Consider the following 21690-nt stretch of genomic DNA (forward strand, 5'->3'; position numbering starts at 1 on the left):
TGCTGTCATATCAATGATCATATGTGATTTTTTTCAAAGAAAATATCCTTTAAGTTACAGTTAACATCATGCAGTGAGTATCTTTTTGTATGTGTGTGTGCATGTGTGTGTATAGTGAGAGGGAGAAAAAGGGCGAAAAAGAGATTAAAAAATTGAGATTGAAAAAGAGCCTATTATGAACAAAAAGATAGTTTAGGAGAGGGAGAGCATGGAGAGTGAGTGAGATTGCATTGATAAGACAGCTTATACCTAAACAAGACAAATCTTTGGAAAGGTTGGTTTAATTATTTTCAGTGAGGCAGATGAACTGCAGATAAATTTTTCTAATTCCAGTCTGCCCTCCCCTTTAACTCCTTAGACCTGACTTCTTTTCACATGTAGCTAAACTTGTGTTTTTGCTGATACCTGAGTAATGTTGGGAGGTTTGCACTTACATTCAATTTTTGGCACTTTGTGATTTGTGCAGTACTCATGTGTATGGGGGAAAATTGGTCTCTCTGAGTACAGAGTAAGTGACTGTCATCTTGATTGTATGTGAAAGCTCCTATTCTATCATGTGATATTAACAGGAACCCAGTATCAGCAGAACTGTGTTCTTTTGGAAATGCTTTTCCTCAACATTCTCCATACATAGCAAGAGCATAGGTAATAAAGCTATTCAAGTCTCACAAGTGAGATGTGAACACTTCACCCTCTTTTGCAAATATTGCAATATTTTGTGATTCTCCTTCACATCAGAAAAGAAAAAGAATCTTTCCGATTATTTCTTTAATGAATCAGTTTCTTTATGGAGCTTTTGAAAATGTTATTTTTCAGATAGATTCAACAATCTTACCCCTATTGTGTAATTTAGTGGTAAGCTTTCTGCCTTCATCTTACCTGGGAAGGTCAAGCATTTTATGACCTCAAAAAGCCTGATCCTTGTTTTGTACAATTACCTAAATGTTTCCATTATTTAGAATAGATATTTCAACCATCTCAAGGTTTACTTTTACTAAGATTCTCAAGTGTTTTCATTTATTGAGTACTGAATCCAGTTGAAGCAGCTTTTATAATATTGTCTAAAATCTTACATTTTCTTATGTTATTTTAAAATCTGTGGTTGTATGACATGCTGATGTAACTTAATGGTAAACTTTACATTTAGACATTACAGCTTATAGCATTTTTGTAAAAACCTAGTTGAAGCTTAAAAAGTACTTTGACACCATAGTTACTAGAGATTTATGTGTACAGAACAGATGAAGTACAATTGAATATTAGAAAGGTAGAGTACAGTTTATTGATTATCACAAATAGAAGGGTTGATACCTTAATGGAAGCTGATTTGCAGTAGAATTTTTTATAGCAATTGTAGTATAGTATAGAGGATAGAAAATGATATTGTTACTAATTAATAAATAATGCATCTCATGACGATGTGAATCAGTGTACTATCATTTAGAATCTTTACCAACCAAGTTTTATTTAATAGTGTAGCTAATTTTAAGAAGCAGAAAATAAGTTAAAAATACCTTTTGAAACGTTATCAGCCAGAATCAGTAAAGGAGTATTTAGTAATTTGGATATATGAAGGTATATTCTAATTAGGAAATTTAGAAGGCCTAAAAGATTTTGAGGAAGAAACAATTCTAATAATAAATGTAATGATAATGTAGCCTGAAATAGGCTGACAACATTTTCAATAAAATACTGGAAGAGAAATAAGTAAACATCTTGAAGACAAAGGAATCATAAGCAATGAACAAGATGAGTTTATTACAAACAAATCATGTCTGACAAAATTAATAGTTGTTTAAAATAGAATTGCAGAATTAGCATGGAAAAAGGGAAAGCATTTCTTAACTTCAACTATTTATTGTAGTTTTTAAAAAATAATTTAAAAGTCAGGATACAGATAACCTAGTGTATTGAATATTTATGTAAATACAATGAATCTACTTAAGGCCAAAATGTAATACCAAGAATATCCCCAAATTGGGATTAGGTGGCAGTGGTAAGAGTGACCTCAGGGGTTTGGGCCTCCCATAATCTTCATTGATCCTTCCAAATACTCATACAATTAATGGAGAAACAACATACATAGCATATAAAGACAGCTTCTAATACAAGACTTCCAGTGCTCCTTCTAATCGTATTTTGTTGCTATGTTTGCCCTATATAGAAATTCTATAGGCTTTATTGATGGATTTAGATCAAGGGTCAACTAATCTTACCATTTTGTTTTGTTTTGCTTATTGAGGTATAGTTGGTATATAACATTATACTAGTTTCAGGTGTACAACATAATGGTTTGATCTATGTACACACTGCAAAATGATTACCACAGTAAGTTAACACCCATCACCACACATAGCTACAATTTTTCTTCTTGTGATGAGTACTTTTAAGATCTATTCTCCTAGCAACTTTCAAGTGTACAATGCAGTATGATTAACTATATTGTCACTATGATATACATTGTATCCCCAGGACTCACTAATTTTATGACTGGAAGTTTGTACCTTTCGACCACTTTCACCTGTTTTGCCCACCCCCTTGCCCCGCCTCTGGCAACCACCCATCTGTTCTCTGTATCTCTGAGTACATTTTTTTTTTAGATACCATTAGATTTCATTAGCTATAAGTGAGGTCATATGTTATTTGTCTCTATCTGACTTGTTTCACTTAGCATAATGCTCTCAAGGTCAGTTCATGTTGTCACAAATGGCAGGACTACCTTCTTTTTATGGCTAAATAAGATTCCATTGTATATATAAACCATTTTTTTCCCATTCATCCATGGATACGTGCTCAGATTGTTTCCATATCTTGGCTATTGTAAATAACGCTACAAACAACATGGGGGTGCAGATACCTTTTCAAGTTAGTGTTTTCATTTCCATGGATAAATAGCCAGACCATAGGGTCAAGCAAGGAGAATAGGTGGCTTGTGCTTGGAAGACCTGAACTCCTTGATGACTTTCAGGGAAGAGTTTTTAAGGCAACATGTAGGGTGATAGCAGCAGGTTGTATGACTTTCTTCTGATTGTTTGCTGGTGAGGTAACAGGGCGGTGTTCCAGGAATCTCAATCATCAGCTTTCTAGTTCCGACCAGTCTTGTGTCTCAGCATCAAGTCACCATCTTCACCTGGGGGGGCCTTAGTTCTTGCTGGTCTTGGAGAGTCTCCCAGAAAGGCAAGAGGCAACTGCAGCTCACCTTGGGGACATAGACACCAGGGGCAGCCATTCCTAGGAGCTCCCTCTACTGTGGGGACACTGGTGCTGGTAAGCACCACTGAGAATGTCATTGTGATTTTGATTTACATTTCCCTGATGATCACACTCTATTCTTATAAAAAGTTTTATTTAATTGCCAGCATGCTTGTTTGTTTATGTATTTATTGCCTACTTTCATACTAAATGGCAGAGTTGAGCAGTTGAGATGAAAAGTGTGTGACCCTCAAAGCCTAAAATATTTATCATTTGGCCTTTTGCAGAAAGTTTGCTGATCTCTGGCTTATATGAATTGTTTTTAACCTTTAGAAGCATTAGAATTGTTGTCAAGTCTGGGCATAGGACGAGTATTTGTAATTGTATGAAGGAGGGAGTGAATTTGTACATGTTAACACTTATGTTTAGTCTTACCCTGAATCTTCTATGTTTCATGGGAAATGACCCATTTGTTTCAGTAGTAAAGGTCCAAAATGAGATACATGACGTCACTGTCTTTCACTCAGTTCCATTTAACTGCTGTTGACGTCATAAAAGTTGATGATGATATATCAATAGGTTTAGTGGGAAAGGTGAAGGGAACTGTGGCTGAGAAAAAGAATGTGGTTTGTCTTAAGTATCAAAGACATTTTAGATCTCATTCTGTGATGATCTATTTTGTTTAGAATCCTTTCAAAATTTATCTTGGACTTTTCTCCCAAATGTACTTATGTTGAGGACAGAGCATTCTTCAGCCTGGGATTCAACTAAAAATAATCACCTTGTGCATGGTAGGTGCCTGATAAATATTTATGGCTTGAATATTAACTTCATAATTACTTTTTTGTATTTGTTTATTTATTCCTCAGCTGTTTGAGTGCTTACTACATGCCAGGCATAATGCCAGGAGCAAGTGATTTGGCAGTGCATAATGTGCAGCTACACTGATAGGGTCCCTAATGTGAGGAGAGGGACAATGAGTGAGTTTATAAATAATGATTGCAGAGAGTGATATCTGTGAAGAAAAGAAAATTGGATGGTTGAATAAAGAGTGACTTGGGTCAGAAAAGGTGGATAGTGAGATAAAGAGTAATGAGGTGCCATTTGAGCCAGGACTGAATGATGAGAAAGGGAAGCCACCATGAAATGATCTGGGAGAAGAGCCTCTAAAAGGACAAGTTTAAGAACCCCAAAAAGCTGTGGCCTGATGAAGGAATAGAAATAAACCAGTGTGTCTGGATCTTAAGAAAAGAGTTTGTGTGTATGTGTATACTGTGTTAATTTAGGACCCACCATATTTTATGTCTGTGGGAGAATGTTAGTAGAAACAGGGTAGCCCTCTCTATGTTTTCTTAGATGTTCAATCAGTATTTTCTAAACAGATATGTAGATGTTTGAACTAAAATGAGAGTAATTGAATTAATTTTATCTGAATCAATTTTAGTTGAATCCAAGAGAAGGTCATGCATAGGTGTGTGGATGGAAATAAAAGAGTACGAAGACAGAGCTGATAAAGAGTTTTGGAGAAGTTGGAGATTTACACTTGATTCTTTGGCTCCAAGACCATGTAAATTTCAGTTATGCGAACACTCCTAGACACATTGTAGGCCCTAATAAAAGTTTGCTGAATCGGTGTATATTGGTTTAAAATCTTATCTGATTGGATTAGAGCGTATAATTTCTGTATTATTTGGAAGAGTGAATACATAATGGAACCAGATTATGGAGGACTTTGAAAACCAAGCACAATAGGATTTGATATTGTAAGTGATTGGGAATCATTATAGGGAATAAGGTAATAACTAGATGATTTCCAAATATTTGTTTTATTGTGGTATGTAAGATTATTTAAAGACAGAAGGAGCTGAGAATGATGTTTTTATTCCACGCATACTTTCTATTTTAACCTGGTTCTCATTCCCAGCCTGGCTTGGTTATATTACAATTACTTCATAGCAGTCCCTGGGTCTAACGAGGAAACGCTGACTCAGTTGCCAAGATTCTTTCTTATTATATAATCTTATATCTGTATTTGTGCTGGCCTTGTGCTATGCCTTCTTCCCTGTGTATGATATTTAACCATTTTCCGGGACTCTGAACATTTTGCCTTATTTTGCCCTCTTATATTTGTGTATTGCTAGTACATGCTTAATTGTATTTACATGTAGGGAGTAGTAATTCAATAAAAATTAAATGGAACACATTTATAACTGAAAAATTTTCTTCACAAACTGTAAGGATAGAATTTTTTCTTTTATTCTTTTTCTCTCTCTTTTTGTTATCAGCCTTTGCTCTTCATAGGACTACTCAGAATGTAAAGGTTGGTACACTGAAAGCAAACCTTGAATGCAATTGGTTGCTATCTCTGGGAACACTCAGTCTGTCAGTAAGAAGGGTGTGCCAAGAAAATTTTCATGTTGTGGCAGGTTTGGCCACGAAGCAACTAGCCTGCCCTCACTAAATATACATTTTACTTAAATATTTCTATTTCATAGAAACTATTTAAGGCTAAAAAAGTAAAAATCATGTAATCTGGTTTGTTTCTCTCCTTAGACAAATTAGGAATAACAGACAATCTTACCTTTGGGTACTGTTATTATGATAATATAGCTCATTTATCTTGTTGTCTTGGTTGGCCCTTAGAATGGATAATCATTCAATTTTGTATCTCCTCAGAACTATTTCCAAAAAGAAAATGAAGGGTCAGCTTTTATTGTAGGTTTTAGCATTTACTGAGATAATGGTGTTATTTTTCTTCTGGGTATTTGACTCTGAAAGATTTGTAATGTTACGTAACTGCCACAAAGGTGGTGCTAGTTTTAACAGCAATTTATGAACAACTCCCCAAATGGACACATCTGAGTGAAACAGTATGAATGTTTCTTGCATGGTAGTAAAGAGGTGGACTTCTGTTAAATATGAAACCACACAAGAAAACCCATCAGCTCATGACAGATTGAAACCAGAAATGTATGGTGTGTAGGAGTACAGACTCTGCAGGCAGATTGGGTTTAAATCCAGGTTTTGCCATTCATTAGAGAGGTGATCTTTGGCAAATCACTTAATCTTTTTGTGCCTGTTTATACATCAATAAAATAAGGATAATGACATCTGATATTTGGGTAGCTACCTTGTAGAGTTATTATTTATTTTCTGTAAGTAAATATTCATAAAAGTACTCTGAACAAAATCTGAATACAGGAATGCTTATGTACTTGCAATTATCTGATAATCTTTAGAAGTAAAGGTAAAAGTTAAGTAGCTTTCTCTCTGACCCTGCCTTCTCTAAGAGTTACAAAAGTATAAGAAAGTTGTTGCCACTTCTAGAATGTGAAATTATTTGAAAACAGCACTATTTTGTTTAAAGCTTAAAGCACTTGGTAGTGCAGTTGTCCTAAAAGGAGACATTATTTAACCTTTAAACAAGATTAAATTAAGCAGAATTATTTTTACACTCCTCTTTTAGAAAAACAGAGGCAAATCATAAGAAAATAGATCATTATTAGGGATGTCTTCAAAAAGCAGCTTAAACATCCTTGTTATGTTCTGGGATCACTGTGTAATCAGTCCACATATGTCACATATTTCAAATTCTGTAAAATTAGAAGACTAATGGTCTTTATGTGTGTTCTTGGACTTCCGGAAATTTTATACAAAATTCTGTGGACGTGTACACTTTTCTAGAGAAAGAAATTCTTGGTTTTTTTATCATCTTCTCAGAGGGGCTTATGATCCCCCAAAAGAGTAAGAGCCATCCTCTGAGGCAATATAAATTTTTTATCTTTAATGAAGATAAAACTATAATACCCTATTTACTGAGGCAGAAAAATCTACTAGTAGATCTTAGGTTTTTAGTTAAAAGAATCAAAATGAAAATTTTATTCTCCCTGATGAACCCTTAGCTAGCCGGAAAATTTAATTAACCAGCATGCCAAGTAATCAATGTTCACTTGTGTCAAGCAGCAATCATTCTTCAGTATATTAGCTGAGCTGGTATTATGTCCAGAGAAAATGGTGATTTTTGTCTACTGTTCATTCTTTATTTTTGCCCTTCTAGTTTCAGAATTATTAACATTTGCTATAGTTTCATATTGTATGTTTCTTATGATATGCTTAGGAGTAAAAGCATTATATAAATGCTTGCTCCAAAACTATTATTACATCAACCTCATTAATATAATTTAGTACAGAATATTTATACTCATTCTTTCCAAATGTATTGTGGAATAGTGTCTCTGAAAAGAGGACAAGGGGAAGTTGGAAGGAAGGGAATTGTACTGGTCTCTGAAAAATGTGTTGCATTTCTTATGCACTTATGCAAATGTTTAAATTCACATTTACTTCGGTGTTTTTCATTGCTTTTATTAAAATGGCTTAATAGAATATTTTAAAATAATTGTTTTGTAGATCCTTAGCAAGGGTATACATTCCAATCTCAAAAACTTTAAAGTTTTTAATTGAAAGAGATTAGGTAAATAATTCAGAAATGCATTCTGTTTACCTGTTAATAATTAAGCAGGTTAGACTGTGTACTTTTTATAGTCATGGAGTTTTAGTTTATTTATTTGTTGATGTGTTGGTTTTTAAGAATTTATTTAAGGCATTCTACTATTGGGAAATAAAAATAAACAGAGTAAAGCTGCACATAATAAAGGGAAGGGCTTAGGTTACTTTTAAAGAGACAAATGAGGAAAAAGAAATAAATTGATTGGATTTAACAGTTAAAAGAGGTATTTAGTACGTAATTTTTCTGAACTTTTCCCCTCTATTTGGAAGGGAAACTGAGACACCTGACAGCAAGGATAATTGAGTCAAGTATATAGTCTTTTGTTGTTGCCCTAGAGCTCTGGCTCAATAGACTTTGATTTGATTTTAGATGTGGTTTAACCAGGTCACCTTTATGGATTCTTGGAGAAGCCTACCAAAGAACTTACCAGATTTCTCTGGTGTTTTAAAAACTCTAGAACCCCAAGCCAGAATGAATGTCTCCACCTTAAGAAGCACCATTATGAATGGACTAGAACTAAATTAATCTTTTCTAGTCTTAGACAGAATATCTTGTCCTCTTGACCATGTATGTACAGGGTCTTTCATTCTGATGTTCTTTAAGGATTATAAATTGGTTTTCATTTGGCATTTTTGATGAAATACCACCAAAGCATGTATTTAAATTTCTATTGGATGATAAAAACTTATTTTCTATAATTATTGGTAGAGAATAGCCTCTAACAGTTTCTATTCATTTTGTCTTAACATGTCATTTACTTACTTTGAATTTTTACTTTTTGAAATTATACTCCTCCTACCTCCGAAGCTGATGCTCTGTTTGTTCTCATGGAAAATTTTGGTTCTCTCTGTATGGTCCTATCACTGAAATTGATACATGCTTTATTTGTTTTCTCTTATAATAGTATGCTCATTGTATAAATAACCCCCATCTTCTTAAATTTTCTGCATTCCAGTCTGTGCTTTTCTTTGAAAATTAGATCAAAGATGTGAACAATTAAAATTTGTCTTCTAGGAATCTAATAGATACCATTATAGGTGATTGCTGTTTTTTATTTTTTTTTACAAATCTTATCATTCTCTCATTTAATTTTTTCATTTTGCTTTGTTGTTCTCTTTCTTCCCTCCCTCACTCCATCTTCTTTCCTTCCTACTTCTTTTATAAAAATCTATGCAGTTAATGGAGGGGGCCTTCATCAAAAATAGGGATAGATAGACATTTTCAAATGGATCTCTTAACATTCAGGAAATCTAATAATATGTTGTCTAATTTTTTCTGCAACATAGACTATGTATCTTGTTTTAGTGCTTTTTATGTTTATGAAAAGTAATTTGTATTTATTGTAGAAAATTTGGAAGGAAATTGTAAGAAAATTCCTGCCATAATCTTAATTTTTGAGATAAGTACTAGGAGTAATTTAGTATATAGGTGCTTACATACTTTTTCTAATGCACATATGTTTTTTTCTACATATGCACATACACACAGAGCTACATTTATACATGCATATGACTAAACATTTGCATAGTCTATATATATTACATAAACACAAATTATTAAAATTTGCTATCTTAATAGTTTACCATTTTACAACCTGCTTTTTAAGCTTAATGGTGTATTGTAAATTTTTACTTGCCATATTTAATGGAAGCTTATCATTATATCACATATAATTAATTAAACCATTTCACTATAATGGAATATTTAGGTTACTTTAATTTGCATTTCTTTCATTGCAATTACACATTAATATTGTTTGTGTATATCTTCAGTTTCTTCTATTGTGAATTGCCTATTTATTTGGAAAAAAAAGAGATACTTGTTTTATTTATTTATAAATGAAGACTGTTAACCCTGTGTATATTCCCTATGAGTATCATATACATTAAAAATATTTATCTTTATTTGTTTTAGGCCTCTTAATTTTGTCCAGGATATTTTTGGACTTAAAAAATTTTTAATTTAAAGTAGTCAAATTCATAAATCTTTGCGCTTATTTTATATACTATTGCTTATGTCCTCCAAAAGGCCTTCTTATCTTGGTTTCTTATAGCTCTTTGATTATTTTACTTATTATATTCAGATATATCAACCTGATTTTTATGTGGGGGCGTGGCAAAAAGTAGAGAGCACTTTTTTTTTTTTTGTCATTCAATTAGTCAGCTATCTCAACATTGTGGAAATCTACCTATAATATTTATCCCATACTGGAGTCCCTATGATCTGTTCTCAGATCTGTCTCTTCCAATGACAATTATCACATTGTCACTTATATTTCAGTCTTTGGTAAAAACTAACCTTGTTCTCTACTCTGCTGCAGGGTCAAAACCTAACACTTGTTATTTTTTGGTTGTAATCTCCTATTTTATTATTAAAAATTTTTTGAACTAGCTTTAAATCATCAGAACTACTAAAAATAATTTTTATTCAATTCAGTTCAACAAACATTTATTGAATATTCACTATATACCAGACCCTGTGCTTCTATCAGGAACACATAAATGAATCAGATATCTGTGTAGTAGAGTCTTTGCACTAAAAAAGTGATGGAGGCAGAGCATGTAAATGGTCAAGACAGTGGCCTACTATCAATGCCTTCATTTTTTTCTGATTTTTTTCTTATTCTTTTTTTAAATCTATGATTTATTTGGTCTAGCCATTTTATACATTTTTCCTTTTCTCTTTCTTTTAAATCCATAAATGATTACTAAGTGACATTGATTTAACAGAATTAGATTTACTCAGGCATATGAAATATGGTAACTTTTTCAAATTTGTATTGTCTTTTATTTTTTCTGATAAATGAACTGAGAATTGTGTCTTCCTATTCTCGATTCTATAAATGTTTATTGAATTCTTGCTAGGCACTATTTAAGGAGCTGTAGGGGAAGAAAATGGGTGTCTTTGACAAATTTATAATCTGGTAGGGGAATTCACCACTTATAAAAGTAATAACAGCAAAATAAAATAATAGTTATTGAGAGCACTGGTTTGCTGTGTGTAAGCCATTGTCCTAAGAGAGGTAGTATGTATCTCTTTTAATCCTTATAACAGCCCATATAGCCCCCAGATTTTTTTTTTTGACTCTTTGCCTTACTTCACTTAGAAATTTTCTTATTATTGTCCACTTTCTCTGGGAAGCTTTCCCAGCTAGACCTATCTAAAATATCAGCCCATGTAACTCTTAGTCCTATTACCTTGTTTTGTTTGTACTCATAGTATTAATTATAGGACATTATAAGTTTAACAGTTTATTTTCTTATTGTTTGTTTCCCCTGCTAGAATGAATACTGAAAGACTATGAAAAACGTGTTATAGAAGTTTGCAATTGCAAAAGGTCAAAGTTTAATTTGATATATACCATTTAACTTCTTTAAGCTGAAATTGTTTCATCTGTAAATAGATGTATACTTAGTGCCTGTTTCATAGGTGGGTCAGGCTGTTGATTCTTTCATTCAGTAAATATTCATTGATCTCCTACTATGTGGCAGATACTATTCATGGAAATGGGGGATACAGCGAAAGGACAATGCCTAACCTAACAGCACTTCCATTCTAGTAGAGAAGACAGATAATAAATAAATAAAACTTACTTTTATATCATGTAATGACCAAATTAATTTTCTCCAAAGTGTCCTTCCTCACCTCATGCTTACAACCTGAACATGTTTTTTTCTTTTCCATTCCTACTTATCCTCTATTTATCCATGATTATTGGTTATTATCTCACTCTTCCTAGCAGATATAATTTTTGGTACCTCTTCTGAAGTTTGGTGTTGCAGAATAAGCATGGTACTTGATTATAGCAGAACTACCACCTTTCTTTTCTGTTAAATCCCATTTATCTGTTAGTGCAGAATAAACTCAGGATTGATGGTATGGTTTGTTGTTTGATTCTTTATTTTCTCTTTGTTTCTGCACTTTAAAGATCCAATTAATTAAAACCCTTAGCCCTTCTTAATTTTAACAGAACTTTTACTCTAGATGTACTGGTTTACAGAATTGGCTTATATTTATGTATGCATTTTTCTTAGTAAAACTGCTTTTGAGACTTTGAATGGCTGAATCCCTTTGGAGATTATTAGTAAATATGACATCAAGGGCCTCAGTGAGATTTCATAGTAAACTTACAGAAATCACTTTCCAAAAGTATACAATGTCGAACTTATTTTTACTAGGAGAGTTGTTTCTAATTAAATCTTTTTATATTCAGACTCACCAAATTGACTTTTAAAGCACCACAGCATCCTGCCTGCTTTACTGCTCCTTGTCCTAGCTTTGATTCTATATTATCAAATGCATTTGGGTAGAAAATAATTTAGAGGTGTCTTACCCATTTGTTTGACATCTTTACCTCCAAATATGAGTAGGACCCTCCTCTTAGCCTTGCTTGCTAAGATAGAAAACATAAGGCCATGTTCTAATATCAGTGCATTAGGTACTGAAGACCAGTTCAAGCTCTGTTGAACATGCTGCCCTCTTTCACTCATTTACTTTTTATTCTCTTTGGATTATCTTTTTTTGTGAAAATTTCTCCAACCTCACTCATATTTTGAGGATATGATCTATATCTTATCTTATATACTTACTAACTCAGCAGTACTTATCAGTGTATTATACATAGTAGATCTTTGTAAAATCTCTGATAATTAAGAATAAACAAATAAATGAGATAAAGATTATTTGAGATCAGTTTTTTAAATGTTAAAAACATAATGTAAAAATCTTTGTGTAAATAAAGAAAGCTTCTAATAATACTCTAATAAATACTCTTGTTTTTCATCTAAACCCTGTATACACAGTGGTTTAGATTGTAAATTTATGCCATATTTTACTGAATACTTGTTCATAGTACTTTGTTCATAAGCAAATTAATATGTTAGCCTTTATTTTTCTTTGTAAAAGGATAGATATTAGTTGATATACACAAGCTTATCTCCCTACTTCTCATGACTAGTCATAAAGATATTGTGGAATGTAAATTGTTTTCTTGGCAGATTCCTAATTTTAAGTACTTCTCTTTTTCAGTCACACAAAAAGAAGTGTTAAGAATTGTCCTTTGAGACTCTGAAGGCTAAAGGTAATATCCAATGATATTTTCTTCAATGGATTTTTATCTTCCTGAAAATTTTCATAAAATTAAAGGCCCTGAGGTTATTGCCTCAGGTCTTTTCTTTATTGCCCTTTAACACATTATATATGTTTTTCTATGTCTACCTACAAAATAATCTGAAAGTATAAGTCAAAAAAAGAAGAAGCTTTGTGTCATCTAAGAATACTGGGTGTTGCTATACCCCTTCATCCTTCTATTTAGGAATGTATTATGGCCCCTCCACTGTTTTTTAAATGTTTGCAACTCTTCTGATTTTATACCTTGCCCTTTTTCTAAATAGACATATTGGTTCAAAGCCAGAGCTTTACAACTAACTATGAGGAATAAAAATGCATTTTGGGGGGGACAACAGAACCATGCAGGTGAGATTTAGTGGGTACTCATTGAAGTCCAGAATTTCAGGCAAGAACTTTATAAAGACTTATGTTGCTGCATTGTGTATAGAGAGCTCATAGGGATTGAAGAAGGTTTCTGAGACAAGAGGGGACTGTAATTACTTTGCTTCTTACATGCATGGTTAGATCTTCCAGTGAGAATAACATGGTAGGGTAATTTATTATAGAAGAGTAAATCACAGATTACATTGGAGGGGGATGGGGTAGTGTGATCCAACCATCATTTTTCTTAATACATACACTTAAGCATGTGTGATAGCTTGTTTTTAATTTCTTTACACCAGTGCACACCTCAAACATTGCTTTTAGCAGTGGGATATGCAAATTGTTCCAAATGCAGCAGCAGTACTTTCACCTGAATGTCAAAACTGTCAGAGAGCTTTAAATCAAATCTTTATAACATTTTTTTTAAAACCAGCCAGCCTCAAGATTGAGAAACCAAACTCACTGCCAAAACTTAATTCCCATACTTTCAAAAGGCTCCTTTATGTCAACAGGGTAATGTCAAAGTTCTAATTCACCTGCTTTCTATTTTTAACCTTTTAAGGATTTTATTTTATTTGGCTTAATTACGGTATTTTCTACAAATTAATGATAAATGCCTTGATTAATAAAACCAAATGTCAGAGAAGATGACAGCTTGATGAAAAATTAATACTCGGCAATATTTTAAGGTACGGAAGTACTAAAGATGTACTCTTAAACCTCATGCTTCATCTTTTTCTGAATGTAGATAACCAGAATTCTCATCGCACTTAAGACGTTTTCACAGCCACATGTGTTGATGCATTTTAGCAATATAACTTTCAGCTGTTGTTTTGACTGCTCGCTGTTATATACATTACATTCTTAGTTTTTATCTCTGTTTTAACTCGCAATATTATTTATTTGTATTTCACAAAATCAGATAAGCTATATTTTGAGTTGATTATATTGGTGAAGCTATCATACCAAGAATCCAAATAATAGTAATGTGTGTGTCTGTGTGTATTTCAAGAGATGCCATGGTATAAAATGTAGTGATTGGTGATCAGATATGTGCTAGAATATTAATTCATTTGGTTATGAATATTTCAGCTGTTATTTTCTAAAATTATTCAGTAAAACAATCTATACACACAGACAGCACAGCCTTTCAAAGGAAAATAGATTTGAATATGGAGATCTGCTTTTTTAAAAATATATTTTTTCCTGAGCTTTCGTTAAAAAACCTGAATACCAATAAAGAGTTTTAACTTGTAAACAGTTGGTTAGATAAAAAACTGAAGAATAAGAAATACGACTACTTTCTTTCTTTCTTTTTACTGGAGATCGTGGAGTTGAAAGATAAAAAATATCCCATGTATTTTTCCATCTTCACATATCAGGATGATTTTTGAATATGAATCCTTAACTATTCCATTAAATGTTATGTGAAAATGGTACTATGGAGGATTATAGTCTGTGTTGGTGTTTTATTTTCATATTTCAAAGATAAAACTGCCAACCAAATGAGGGAAGGGACAATGACCTCTTCCGTGTTGTGCTTCTGTTTGGTTTGGACGTCCAGAGATAAAAAGGCCCACATAATGTACTGACAGTGAAATGGACTCGCTTTGACCATCTGTTCATGTAACTACTTAATGGTCACACCTATCAACAGAAATTTTTGCCAGCTAATGTTAAAATCACTTTTTCCTATAATATAGTGGGAATTTCTGGGTAGGTGCTTCATGCATGTTGCTAAGCATAGTAAGATAAATAGACGAGTGTTGGTCAACACTCTGTAAATACAGTATATGCCAATCCCAAGAGAAAACATTCTTCAATCAGTGGATATTTCTAGTACTATTTAAAATTGGAGGTGGATTGTGCTGAATCTTACCCTAACTGGCTCTAGGTTTTATTGTTTTTGTGTCTTGCCTGATTCCAGGCATCCAGTCTGTACTGGCAAAGCTGCTTGATGAGGAGAGGCCACCAGCATCGCTGCCTTGACTGCTTACATACCTGCCATGAATAATAGATCTGTCAGCTAGTTAATCACTGCATTGAAACTGTCTCTGTTCCTTCCTAGCTGATCACTGCCCAGAGGAGTTTAATTTCCACTGAAACACTAAGCTCCTATTATGTTTCTATACCTGCATTTATTTGTGTGCAAAAGCATTCATTCTCCTTTTATCATATCAGTAAATAAGACATGCCCCACTTCTTTGACAGTTCTTAAATTACATAGTATATACTGTGCTGTTTTCCTTGTTTATTCCGTTCTTCAGCCTCTCATCAATTTACTTCTGCATATGAACCAATTAAATTTTATTCATTAGTTATAAGATTTGGAAATATTGATATCTACTTCACAATCCACAGTTTTATGAGTTTTTAGTTGAGATTATAGTTGTGGGATAAGTACTGTGAGAGAACATCATCCTTTTGCGAAAAATGTCTATGAACAAAGGAGATAGGCTGAGACCCAAAACAGTCTCTCAAAGGCTTTTGCTTAGTGTTACATTGCTTGATACTAGAAATGAGGACAACTGATTCAACCTTACATAGTTAGAATCTTTAGTTTCACGGAGTTATGATATTTTAAACTTGATGCTTGAATTAACACAGACAACAATCAGCTGATGCTCTTTGAAGAATCTAAACCTTGAAGAAAATTAAAGTGTTAGACTGTCTCTCATCCAACAGAAAAAAAAAAAAACCTAAAAATAAATGTTTTCTAATGTACTTAAAATACATAAATTTTCAGTTTTAGTACTTATAATTAGACCATATCTTTCCCCTGAATGACTTTTTGGCACTTATGGAAACTGTGTTCTCTCCTTTAAGCCAACAGTATTTAATTTTGCAAGCTCAAGTAATTGAGACCTTACTGGTTTGAAAATATTAATGCAGCTTCGAAAGTTGCTTAACGTACAACTTAAGTACCAGAACAATGATCAGTTCTTTTAAATAAGATTCATTTACCATATTTCTTTCCTTTGGAAGCTTGGGTTTATATTAATTGAAAAAACTATGGTCATGAAACATACTGATAAATAGACCAATCAAAAGATACCGAGAAAAACCATAAACTTTGTCCAGGATGTGCAGGGCATTTGTGTTTCTTGACTAAATGCTGCATTCATCCCTCCTCCCTATCTACCATTCCCCCAAATATACAGGTCTCTTTTTGTATCCTTTAGTGATGACAAGACGGTTTTTATTCCTCTAATGAAGTGGGAAGCAGATTAACATGCTTTCTTCTTGGAAATTAGATTACTCATTGTAGTACTGCTCAACATATCTTTGTAATACTCCCCGACCCTACCCACAACTAATTAATGACTTTCAGAATTAGGGAAAATCTTAGTTGTATGGTGGCTCTATATTTACCAGTGATCAAGGAAGTGTTACTAATACACTTGTCAGTGTTAAAAAAGAATTAAGTAAATAAAGGGCCAGATGGTCGAGCCCAGGACCTATCAAAAGCCCCGTATGTGTGGGCTGGTCCCGCAGAATTACAGAAGCATCACCAGGCTAAGTGGGGTCAGAGTGAGGCTTTCACCTGTAAGAAAAAGAATGTTTTCCAAATGTGTCTTTTTATGATACAGTGATTTATATATTCAAATCTCATTTATACTAGTAACACGTGAGAACATGTATTTTCCTGTGCGTCGAGTCAACAGTGTTTACATGTTTGAGAAGTTTCTTGCAACAGGACATAATGGCATCAAAGTAAAGCAATTACTGTGTAAGCAATTTTTTTTCTGGTTTAGAGAAGCATTCTGCTCTGTTCTCTCACAAAAATCTATATTTTTCCTATTATGACTTATTTATTTGCTTTTTTACTTATTTACTTTTTCACATTTTATCTCTCTCTTCCAACAGACTCTATAGCTCATGATATAAGAAACTTTGTTATGTAGTGTTTGCTATAGTGCATGGCCAGATGAGGAACTAGTAAATATTCTCTTACTGTTTTGTTATAATAAGAACAGTTATGTAACAGTCATTATGATAAAATTAATTTAAACTGAAGAAATTAAGAAAGTGTATTCCCCCTTTCCTATGATTTAATTGTCTTTACATGTATACATATATAAACATCTTCTTTCCCACTCTAATTTCCATCCTTTTCATTTTTAATCTATTTTAATTTATTTTATCTTGTAACTATGGACTTTTGGAAGCTGCTTTAAATCTTCTTGGTTTCTAGAGTAGATGCATGGGTCAGTGTATTCATGGGTATTCCTTGGTACTTTTTTTTCAGGTTTTTCTTCCCACAGTCACACAGATAATGCTAGAAGAGATTAACTATAGCCTTCCTGCCTTCCTTCTCTCCATCCCTTCTTTCCATTCTACGGCAAATATTTATTGAATGTCTTTTCTGTGCCAGGAACTTTCTAGGGGTTAGATATAAATATTGAAAAAAAACTATATAACTATAATACAATGTATAATATAATATAATATAATATAATATAATATAATATAACTATTGAAAAAAAGAGATACAGTCATTCCACTTATGGAGACTAGTAAGAAAGAAAAGGGACTAACAATAAAATAAAATAAACATATAAGTAAACATTACAACATAGACATATAAATAAATGACTTATTTTTCTGGACTTCTCAATTCTGGCATGCATTAAGAAATTTGGTCTACAATGGACCAAATTATCTTCAATGGCCTACCTTCTTAATCTAGATTTAAAAAATGCAAACAGGCCAAATTATTTCAGATTATGTTTCAAGGGGTGGGTAGCCTTGGGATGAAGATAAGATGAAGCAATGTATGCTTTCAAGGTGAATCATTAAAAAGACAGTTTTATAAATCTGGCTTACTATATATGATCTAGGTGACCTCCTTAAGTATTTTCAAATCTCAGATTGAAAAATCATGGGAATTTCTAGTATTTTTTAAATTACAAAAATATATATATCTTTAAAGATTCTTTAGTACTAGTCCAGAGTTTGAGTTTATCTGTGAATTAGGTAATAGTTAGTGGTGATGAAATAGTAGTGCTGGAAATGTATATTTTTTGCTTCCTCTCTTTGGGCATGTCTGTGGAATATTTTTGTCTTCCGATCAGATTGTTCATTATGCTCCCTTTGGATGTGTGTACTGTTTGGCCTTCCAGCCTTACATGCTCATTCAAAGGCATTCCAAGTCATTATGCTGGACTTCAGCCTTGTTCAGTAAAAAGGCCATTTCCTCCATCAGCTGTCCACTTGGATATACATTCTTTTTACTCTCAAAAAGACTTTATATGCATTCAGAGTATATTAGATGAATTTGTCAAATTACTCACAGATAATCAGTTTTTTAAAGTTATAATTTGAGCTATGACCTCTCAAACTGTGAATTATAAGGTTTGACCCTCTGGTTCACTGTTTGACACGGCAGCCATTAATTACAGTTTTGAAAGGACATTTTATTTCAGTTAGAATTTGTGTTATGAAAACAGTTTAAGTATTTTCCCCTTTAACTTTCAGGAATAAAAGTTGACATGTAAATAAAAAAAAAATATATATATATATATATATATATATATATATATATATATATAGTATGTACATTCAAGTATAATAAATAGCTGGCTTGCATATGCATGCTATATTCAAATATATTTATGCATATTTATATATTAAGCCTTTTATACATACCTATAGAGATTTTTATATAACAACCTGAGAGTTAACACAGAGAACATACTTACATAACTCTGGTGTCAGGAAGAGACTGACTTTTAAAATAACGTTTATCAGCGTGAGAGGAACTTTATTACTATTTGAATCCAGGTTTCTCCCTTTTCTTTCATTGAGCAGGGATACAAACGTAGGTGCCTATGAATGCTCAGTGTCTGAAAGTAATTTGAGAGTCCTCAAGGCAGTTCAAAGTAGCATGGTGAAGGAGAATATGAGCTGGTCAAGTACCTTTCGCAAATGTGCGTAGCTAAAAGTACCAAGATAGAAAGTATATGGCAGAAAGGTTTGTTTAGTAAGTGCCGAAAGACATCAGATGTGTGAACACTTTGCTGATATCCTCAGTATTTGAAATGGAGGAATTTAGTGTCTTTTTATTGGATAAAAATAAGATATGCATATATCCAAAAATAGCTCAGTGTACAGTTTTCAATTGCTATTTAATAAAAATCTAATAATAATATTTAGATGATTTCTTCACTTCTAAGACAGTTTCTCTCATTTTGTACTAAACCATGTTCTTTATTGCTAAGTTCACAAAATTAAATCTAAAATATTATGGAGAGATGATTCCTTTAAAAATCGGAATATTTTTCTTAAAGGTATATAACTATCTCTTTGTATTTCAGGTGTTTCAGAAATGGTTAATTTGGTTTTTTAAAAATTCTCTAAGCTAAAGTTAGCATGATGTGTTTCATAAGAGAAGTTAATTATTTAGATGATGACATTGAAAATAAAGAGCTCTTAGGGAAAGTGACTCTTACAGGATTTGTAGTATTGTTCCTAACATTTGTTTTCCTACAATATATATTTCCCTTGTATGTTTGAGTGTACTATATTAAAATTAAAAAAAAAAACAACTTTATAGAAACCCCAAAAGGAAATCAGTGTACTGTTGTGAAGGGGAGATTGATGTTCTAAAAAGAGGCAAATACTTATCATAGGCCGTGTGTTTTGTTGTTTCTAAAATACTTTTAAAGCAAGATCTAAGCAGTAGAAAGTCTAACTCTGATTAAGCATATAGTTAGGATTGCATTCTTTTCCTTTTAAACCATTAGTTTGTGGTTTTTGAGGAAATGTTTGACTGTTTTTTTTTCCCCCTAAAAGCAAAAGTGAAGTCAGGATATACTAAGTAAAGGTAGAATTTTCAAAAGACAAAAAAGATTCTGAAACTAAAATTTAAGCACATTTTTCTTTTACTAAGTATGTCTCTTTTCTCAGACAGTAAGCTTCTTGGGGGAAGGGAATATGCCTTCTTCATTTTTTGTGTTTAGCTTAGACCAGGTACTCAATAGATGTTTATTGAATTGATTAGCCTCTCAATAGACTTAGAGGAACTATAATAATAAATTCTACTTAAAATATAGCCACAACACAAACGTAGCAAAAAGGGCTCCTTTAAAAAAAATATGTGTACTAATTTTCCTCTGGGGCACTGTAACAGGATTCCCTTTAGGTCTGGGTATTTGTTTTGATGCTTATTTTTATAGCTCAGTAAGGAAGCACAAATTTTGTCCTATATGCTACAATAAAATTAAATACAATTTTAAAACAAAAGACATTTTTAGGCTGAAAGAAAGGACCAAATCAAACTAGTGACTTGTCAAAGTAGTTTTATATTTAATACTTGAAATGATAACATTGAAGGATTAATATAAGAAAATCTTAGAAGTGTTTAACACTCTGTAATTTTGTACTAACCACTAGTGATAATTTTACATAGTTTGAAACAGCTTTTTATATGTACAGACTTACCCAGGATCTGAAATTTAGGCAATAATTAGCCTCTTAAATGGATCTGTTTGGAAAGCATTATAAAATAAGAGCTCCCTTCCCAAAGAAAGATGCAGTTTTGTTAAGGCTGCACTCATTTAATGGTGTCTCAACTGAAACAGGTGCCCTCCTTGCTTTGTTCTCCAGGAGCAGCTTTATAGATTTAAGCACTGAGTATACAGTACACAGTGGCACTATTAAAAAATCAGAATGAGGCCACGGGAAAACTCATCTAGGATCCACATACCGAAATGCAGTTAGTAAACAGAGACACTAACTCTCATTAAGCATAATTAAACCTAATATTGACTGTAAACTGTTACTTACTTTAAACTTCTCTGTAGAGAGTGTGGGAAGGGATTAACCTGGCAGATTGGGACATTAATTACTACCTCTTTCACATTAAAGTTACCATCAAGAAGGGCTATATTCATAAATAAAACATAGAAGGGATTGAGAAACTGAAAATAAGTAAATTTACTTTTAAAAAGGAAAGAAAAGCCTAAATTAAAAAAAAAAAAAAAAGTAAGTTAGCTGTGAGCAATGCCAGCCCTAGCAAAATGGAACTCTGGCTAATTACTACAAAAAAAAAAAAAAAAAAAAGTAGGCTGAGATAATCACCAAAATGTGTCCTTGCCTTCTGACTGACAGAATCTGCTTCGCAGGAGACTCCAGTTCAGCCAAGTGCATTCTTTTTCATGCATAGCCTTCTCCACTGCTGAAACTAATGTGGGGTTTGAGGAAAGGATGAAGGAACTTGGGAGAAACAGAATTTCTGTACTATTTTTCTCCAGTTGTTAATAGCTCTTTATTTATGAAATTGATTACAATGATTGCATAAATGTTGTTTGATTTGCCAGCAAAAAGGCACAGTGCTGTTTTTTTGTTCAGTCAGAAAGGTCTGGTAACTGGTCTCCTGCTACTATTTAATAATCTCCTTCTTGGGTGCAATCTAAAGTGTATGTTGTGAAGGATATAAAAATGTCAGCTAAATTTAAGTTCAACTATTAAGTTTTTATATTATACTGCTGCCCCTA

General features: G+C 32.7%; 1 protein-coding gene across 16 annotated transcripts in view; it reads left to right on the forward strand.

Annotated features, from left to right (window-relative positions):
* ZBTB20 (zinc finger and BTB domain containing 20) overlaps positions 1–21690 on the forward strand; it is a 758440-nt gene that overhangs the window by 144438 nt on the left and 592312 nt on the right. For 13 of the 16 annotated variants that reach the window (XM_064495051.1, XM_064495110.1, XM_031451736.2 and 10 more), the window contains one exon: positions 12728–12779. The exons of the other annotated variants lie outside the window; for them this stretch is intronic. The gene's annotated coding sequence lies outside the window, so the exon portion shown is untranslated. The remainder of the gene's footprint in view (positions 1–12727; positions 12780–21690) is intronic. 16 annotated transcript variants of the gene reach the window in all.

Source organism: Camelus dromedarius, chromosome 2, assembly GCF_036321535.1.
Source record: "Camelus dromedarius isolate mCamDro1 chromosome 2, mCamDro1.pat, whole genome shotgun sequence".
NCBI lineage: Eukaryota > Metazoa > Chordata > Mammalia > Artiodactyla > Camelidae > Camelus > Camelus dromedarius.